Source organism: Wyeomyia smithii, chromosome 2 (assembly GCF_029784165.1).
Source record: "Wyeomyia smithii strain HCP4-BCI-WySm-NY-G18 chromosome 2, ASM2978416v1, whole genome shotgun sequence".
In the NCBI taxonomy this organism is placed as follows: Eukaryota; Metazoa; Arthropoda; class Insecta; order Diptera; family Culicidae; genus Wyeomyia; species Wyeomyia smithii.
This window is the reverse complement of record NC_073695.1, coordinates 269,032,539-269,041,038: the sequence shown is the minus strand read 5'-3', so window position 1 is coordinate 269,041,038 and position 8,500 is coordinate 269,032,539.

The window sequence follows — 8,500 nt, the reverse complement described above, 5'->3', positions numbered from 1 at the left end:
TTCTTCATTCCACTGGGTCAGTGCACATCTTTCCAAGAAAAAAAAACGACATTGCGATTTACTACGCATGTAAGAAAGAGATGCCAAATAGTTGCTTACGAACTAAATCCATGCGGTGGTGGGGTAAATTGACTCTTCGCAATGAAATAAATCAGCGAACATTCTGTAATGCATAATCTGTTCTCCATTTATTGACAAATAGAAAACGGTATCCAATGAATGGCGCATGATTTTTTCAGAAGAAAAACACAATGTTTCACCATGAAATTTGACGCGCACGTAGAACTTTGCATTACAAGCATCGAAAGGTTGATCTAATATTGTTTCTTATTTTTCGGTGATTATTCGAAACGTTTATTGTTCCTAATATAAATCAGCGCCGTTTTGCAGCAATCTATTTATTTTGATGTTTCATGCTTACGTCAACGATGTTCTGATTAGTTAGCAATTACAATTTGAAAATAACCTGTTTTGAACGTTTTCTTACCGTATTGGTACTCGAGATGTATTTTGCAGCTTCAGTCTAGCAAGTTGGCTTGCTTTCATGAAGTTATATAATACTTCATATTGTACCAGTACTTGTTATAGTAGCCTGCGCTTTTCTGGTGATATAGATGTCATGGAAAAAGTAATGTCAACTGAGATCTATAACCGTCGGTTGTATTAGAGGAGTTATCCCAACTGTTCTATAACAACGTGTGTTACTTTGGTTTGAATAGGGATACCGTCTTGCTTTATGTTCGTTTAGCATTGAGAAGATAGTTTCATATGGAACCGAGTTCGAGTATCCACTATAGGAACCCGGCGCCCCATTATAGGAACCATGCCACCACTATTGGAACATAGACATTATTATAAAATTCTCATTTTCTTCAACATGTTTGTATTCTTAATGTAAAAAATAGTTTACTATTGAAAAAACAAATAAATTTTAGTTCTACTACTGTATTGCTACTTGGGCATTAGGATAAATGTAGTTTGATTTTGACTGTTTTCTCCGATTGTGGTAAATGAATGCACCACTATTGGAACCCTTACCCTGTTTGTTTGCTCAAGGCAAATGAGGAAAGTATGGGTATTATTCGTATGCAGAAACTTTTTTATTATTTCGAAGTTAACATTTTCAACAGAACAGTTTTTAAACTACAAAACAAATATTTATTCATAGAAAACTGTCAATTACGAAACTTTTTTTCAGAAGCTTGTGATCTCGATGAAGGCTCGACAGGTCACCAGAAAACATCGAACCCATAAAATTTCATTGGTTTACAGTTTTTCCGGGTCAGTGAACGATCATTTTTATAGGTTTTTCGTTTTTTTTTTCCTCATAAATCCGGCTTTTGAGTGCTAAAAATCGTATTGATGTTTTTATCTTTGGGGCCGTTCCTAAACCACGCGGTCATGTTTCGAACACTTTTTATACCCCCCGTACCCCTCCGTGGTCTTTGGTGGACTTTTGGACAACCCCCCCCCCCCCTTGCGTCTTCACCCACGTGGTCTTTTCAATTGTCAAGTGCCAGAAATTCACTTAAATTTTTACATTTTTAATATTAAACTTTCAGTACATTTTATAATTCTAAAATGCAAAAGCTTGATTCTTGACTAGGTGGCAACGATGAATTATTAATCAGGAAAAAAGACCACGTGGTCATTTCGTTAACCCCCCCACCCCCGTGCAAGGTCTTTCGGGGTCTTCTGACTGGTCCTACAGTAAAGAGGTATACATCACCGGGTGAATGTCATTCCGAAGAACGAAATGGTATACAGTTATCATACTTCTGATTACTCTAGCTGAAATAATGTGATTTTTATACTGAAGTGTTCGAAGTTTGAGACTACTCTAAGTTTGAATCTAAACGATATAAAATGTGTTTCGATTTTTTTAGTTCCCTCAATCAAAACATGAAATTCACTTTCCTCCATAGTAACCAGAATAGAGCAATTCTCGCTGAAACTAGGCCACTAGATGCACAAGGTCTTTCCAATTTGATGTAAATGTACATAGTTATTAGAAATAGAGAAAAAATGATAATGCCATTTTTGTTTGATCGAATTTGTTGACCCCTTGGTCACCAAGGGGTGAAACAGTTTTCAGAAAAGTTGAAATTTTGACAATACTTGATGTATTATTTGAGCTATATCTCTAAAATTCGTTATGTGAAGTACTACAAATAGCACTTTTCCGTAAAGAGGAATAATAGGGCTTTCATTTGAAGCAATCAAAATTCGGGCCGCCATCTTGAATTTGGCCGCCATCTTGGATTATATCAGAAAAATGCAATTTCGACCAGGTTCGCAACTACCGATTTTCGATCTGAGACCAGCATTGGAAAGCTGAGAAAAAATGCTATAAGATGCAAGAAAAAAAAATAGGTGAGCATCAGTGTTAACCCATCAATTGAACCTATTTTCCAAGCTGAGTATTAAAATATTCAACGTACACCGCGTGATCAACGTAGTAACCTGTCTACTGAGACCCTCTACTGTTTTCTTTTAGTTTAGTGAGAATAATGAATACAACACTAGCATGTTTGATACTAACAAAGCGATAGGTTTTTTATTGCTGAGCAGTTCCATAAAAAATGTCCCAGTTTTAATATTTTATTTAACCGTTATGTACACGGCAGTTTTAACACACGTAAGTAGTCGGCAGGGTACCCGGGTACCCACAAAATGAAATGCTTCTTGCTTTTTCATTTCTTGACCGATTTTCGATCTTGACCCGTCAAAAGATTGGAAAATTTGTCTACTCTTTTTAATTTTTAATCTTCGTAAACATTGTTTACACAAACATTGTTTGTCTGATGATGAAAAATGATTTATAAGAATCATTCCATAAGTTTTAGCTGGCTGAGTTGAGGTTATCCTTGTTTTTTTTTTAAAGCAATGAAGTCTGAAAAGGTACCCGGGTACTCTGCCGAGTACATAACGATTAAATTGTCATTTTTAATTTGGCTGAAACTTTGCATAGATATTTCTATAGGCAAAAGATGTCATTTTGTGCTATTGGTTTAATTTTTTAGAGTACGACTTATTTTTCAGAAGCTATTAAAAATGCTATTTTGGGAAGGTATTGATGATGACAAATATTTTTAGGGCCAGAAAGATTTGTTTGATCGGTATGACGTCTTCGATAAAGTTGTAGATAATAATTTTGTCTTTCTGAAAAAAATATACACTCTATAACTTTTTCTTTGGTTGCAATGTTGAAATAATCTTTTGTAGTCTTGATAAAAAAAATAGATTTAAAAAAAAGAGCTTTTAGATAGGTATCGGCTCTATTATCGTCCAGTTTTATCGTCAAGTAAATGATGTCGTAGAGCGTTAATTTTTTGCATAATGGTTCTTCATAATGCAGAGCATCTTCCTACAAAAGATTAGTTCTCTATGTCTTCATTAACCCCCCGGCAGAACTTGACGATAATTTTACATTTTTTTTAATTTGTTTTTTTAACTCCGCCTGTGACGATTCTCTTTAGTTTAGTGTAGCCTGTACGAATAGACTTAAATTATTGAGAACTGGCGCAGAGGGTCCAAAGCCCCTGGAAAGGAGGATGGTTGTAACAGCTCTTAACCATGGCTGTTACGTAAAATAATGGTTAACCCCCTAAGCTAAGGTGTGACGCGACCCGTGCCGAGAGATGAATGGTGGAGGGGGTTGAATAAATTCCCAGCCGCTAACGGAGCCTGTGGAATACCTGGCGCCCTTCCACAGTAACCTAGCCTCCTGCGTTAGGCTATCGTGACACGCAGATGACCCCTTCTTTCGTGGCAAACTCGTGGGACTAAAAACTGGAGTTTAACAAATTTTCAAAAAAGGGCCCCGGCAACCTCAACCTGTCGGAACAAATGGAGCCAACACACTCCATGGCGTGCAGCCCCACAAGGCTGCACGCTACAGGCAGAACCGAGGAGATGGAACTGGAGATGGATTTCAACCTCGACAGCCAGTTTCATCACTAATCCTCGGTTCGCCACGCGGGAAAGAAGAGAGCCCGACGGACAGTCTTCCCGATCCGGAGACACAGCCGATTGACAAGGGGAAACCTAAGTCACCTCGTGCTGATGTCAAACGGCTCTCCCAATCGCAACGGCGGCGTCTTAAAAGACTGCTAAGCCTGGGTCACTCACGCGAGGTAGCCATAGGCATAGTTCGTCAACCAGTCGACCAAGCTGACCGCTCAGGTCAGGTCGCAACCAAGCGACAGCGGTCGACTGAGACAGCGTCGCCAAACACAAGCGCTAAGGGCCCGAGCAGCAAAAAGCCCCGGGACTTGGCTTGCGCGGAGCCCCCTGCACCGCGACAAACGTCAGGGGTAACATATAGGGAGATGCTGGAGGCCACGAGCCTGTCTATCACAACGATAGACTATCCAGCCTCCCTACTTACCCCTGAATAGTTAAAAACTGTTCGAGATGCCATTCTGGACTGCATTGCGGACCAGGAGTCACCGGCCATCAGGCCCAAGTTTAGGAGCTGCCGCCTAAAAAACGGTACCCTACAACTTGACTGTGCCGACAACGACACAGTTAGATGGCTGGAGACCACGGCGTCTTCTCTCATACCGTGGGAGGGAGCACACCTTAGTGTCTTTCGCACGAAGGACCTGCCGAAGGCCCTAAAATTTGTAGGGTACTTCCAGGACAGTGTGGACACCACAAATGAGAGAATTCTCCGTCTTCTCCAAAATCAGAACGACGGTTTCTCCACACGTGCATGGCGAGTATGTCATCGCAACGTTACTGGAAACACTGTCGAATTGATGGTGGAGCTGGACCAACAGTCTGCTAACCTCATAGTGGCACAGAGCTTCCTGCTGAACTACAAGTACGGCAAAGCACGCATGCGGCAGGTTGGCAGAAAGTCCTCAAACACAGGCGCGAAAGGTTCTGGTGCGAAGGCAGGAACGGTACGTTCAGAGACTCCCTCAGGGAGTGTATCGCTACCACCTGCTCGACGCACTCCCGCGATAGCGAAGAAGGTTCCGCCGAAAAATCGAAAGAGGAGTAAGCGTGAGCATCTGAACAGTCGCGACCCTCAGAGCCAAATTCCGCCGCCTAAACGTGAGAGTAGCACTTCTGTCGCCTACTGTCTGCTGCAACGGGAGCCTGTTGCTGAGGGTATGCAGACTACCCATCCCAGCGTCACCGCTGATGGCAACCGTCCGCCAATCGGATCTCAACTAGATCCGACGAAGGACGCGCTGCCAACAAAATGAGCAGCATACGCTGCGTTCAGGTGAACCTCCATCACGCAAAGGGCGCCTCTGGTGTTCTTTGCCGGAAGTTCACCAAGGATCAGCTATCCGTGGCGCTGATCCAGGAACCATGGGTCCACGACACCAGGATCCTTGGCTTAGCCAACACAAACAGTAAGTTGGTCTATTGTAATCAACAGTCAAATCCCAGGACTGCAATTCTGCTGAACAGAAACATTAAATTTGTTCCCATTACAGAGTTCATCCAACGGGATTTGGTTGCCATTGCGGTGGAAGTCCCGACAACCAACGGCACTCAAGAAGTGGTTGTTGCCTCCGCTTACTTCCCGGGGGACGAGGACGATATACCGCCATCCGAAGTCGCAGCACTTGTGCGATACTGCCGAAGCATCAACAAGCCACTCATCGTCGGCTGCGATGCCAACGCGCATCACACAGTCTGGGGCAGCTCGGATGTCAACACTCGAGGTGAGTACCTACTTGAATATCTTACTTCCAACAATGTTAATGTATGCAATGTGGGAAACGAGCCAATTTTCAGTAATGCTATTAGACAAGAGGTCCTAGATCTCACTCTATGTAGCGCCTCGATAACGGAGAAAGTCAAGAACTGGCATGTCTCTGATGAACCCAGTTTATCAGACCATAGACACATCAGATTTGACGTCGAGGCTACTCCTCTGAGAAGAGAACATTTCAGGAATCCTAAGAAAACCAACTGGAACTCTTTTAAGGAACATTTGGTCAATTCGAGAACATCCTGCCACCAAAATATTCGAACTCCAGGTGAACTGGACATCGCAGCAAGTGACCTACAGCACAGGATCACGGAAGCTTTTATGTCAAACTGTCCGTTAACAAATCGAAAAGTCTGCCGTGATGTGCCCTGGTGGAATGAAACTATCAGCAACCTTCGTCGGGAAGCTAGACGCTTGTTCAACAGGGCTAAAATCACGTCCAACTGGGAAGCCTATAGAGCATCCCTTACAAAATACAACGCTGAGCTACGAAAAGCCAAAAGGAGGTCTAGAATTCGATTCTGTGAAGACATTCAGACTCTACCTGAGGCAACGCGACTGCAAAAAGCGATGTCCAAAGATCACACGAATGGTCTTGGGCAGTTGAAAAAGGAAGATGGTAGTCTGACTGTCAACACCAAGGAAACGCTGGATGTTCTTATGAACATTCACTTTCCTGGATCGACAGCAATCTCCGGTTCGAACGTCGAAGAGTTACAGAGCCTCGAATCCAGACGCATAACGTCACGTGACTCCGCAGCGCTCGCTCGTAGAATTTTCACGGAGACTTCTATCAACTGGGCACTAAGCTCTTTTGAGTCACCAGGACCGGATGGCATTCTACCAATCTTTCTACAAAAATCGGACGGAGTCGTTATGTCCGAACTCATCAGCCTCTTTCGAGCCAGCTTTACTATGGGACATATCCCGGTCAACTGGTGGAACGTTAAGGTGGTGTTTATACCAAAGCCGGGCAAAAAAGACAAAACATTGCCCAAAGCTTTCAGACCTATAAGTCTGACGTCAACCCTTCTCAAGTTAATGGAGAAAATTACGGACAACTACATCCGCAGTGAGTTTCTGAAAGAGTTACCCTTACACAAGCATCAATATGCTTATCAACAGGGTAAATCTACTGAAACCGCTTTGCATTGCCTAGTGACGAAGATCGAGAAGTCCTTGAAATATAAAGAGACAGCGGTCTGCGCTTTTCTTGATATTGAGGGAGCTTTCGATAACACGTCCTTTGCATCAATTTACACGGCTCTACAAAATAAAAGAGTCGACGATACTACAATGAGCTGGATCCAAGCAATGCTTTCGAGCAGGAAGATCACAGCTGCATTGGGGGATACGTATGTCACAGTAGGGGCAGTGAAAGGGTGTCCTCAAGGAGGAGTTCTCTCTCCACTGCTATGGTCACTGGTGGTAGACGTTCTCCTAGCCAAGCTATCACAGCTGGGCTTCGAAGTCATTGGATATGCTGATGATATAGTCCTTATTGTTCGGGGAAAATGTGATGCAACTCTATCTAGTCGTATGCAAACGGCACTTGACACCACCTCTCAGTGGTGCTCAGAAGAAGGGCTGAACATTAACCCCGCTAAAACGGTCATTATACCATTTACCAAGCGAAGAATGCACACAATCATTCCTCCGCTACTGAATGGGGTAAGACTATGTTTCAGTAATGAGACCAAATATCTTGGAATCATTCTGGATAAGAAGCTGAACTGGACTGCTCACCTAGACTACGCTATCAAGAAGGCAACTTCAGCTATCTGGGCTTGCAGTACACTGTTTGGCAAGACCTGGGGGCTAAAACCACAATTAGCGCTCTGGTCTTACATCACCATTGCTCGGCCACGTATAGCCTACGCAGCCCTCGCATGGTGCCCTAAAGTAAATGAAAAGACAGCTCAGGCGAAACTTACCAAAGTCCAACGATTGGCCTGTCTCTCAGTTACCAGTGCCCTGCGCACAACACCGACAGCAGCCTTGGAGGCCTTGCTTTGCTTACTTCCTCTACATCTCCATGTGAAGAAGGAAGCAGAGCTTGGCGCACTAAGGCTGCAAAGAAATACAACGATGCTCGAAGGTGACCTAACGGGTCTCCTAAGCATCCTAAAGGAGTTTAAGCTGACACCTTTAGTAACAACAGTCTCGGACTGGATGGAAGCGAAGCCAAACATGGACGTTCCATATATAGTGATCGACACAGATCGCTCCATGTGGAACAATGGAGGGCGGAGTCTTCCATCGGGCACAATCCGCTTCTACACGGATGGCTCAAAAATCGGACCCCAGACTGGTTCAGGGATCTACGGACCAGGTATAAAGGCCACTATTTCAATGGGTAAGTGGCCAACCGTCTTTCAGGCGGAGGTATACGCAATATATATCTGTGCTATAACATGTCTACATCGCAAATATAGACATGCGAAAATCGGAATCTTTTCGGACAGTCAGGCGGCACTAAAGGCATTAAAGTCTGCTACATGTGTCTCCAGACTAGTCTGGGAGTGCATCGCAACACTCAGGGAACTCTCCCGCCTCAACAAAGTTATGCTACTTTGGGTACCCGGTCACTGCGGAATCGAGGGAAATGAACATGCCGACAGCCTCGCAAGACAAGGATCTGCTCAGCAATTCATTGGACCGGAACCGTTTTTGGGTACTTCCACATCCGCCATTAAAGGCGAACTAAGTACATGGGAAAAGCTAAAGATAGCATCTCAATGGCAACATGCGCAGGGTTGCAGG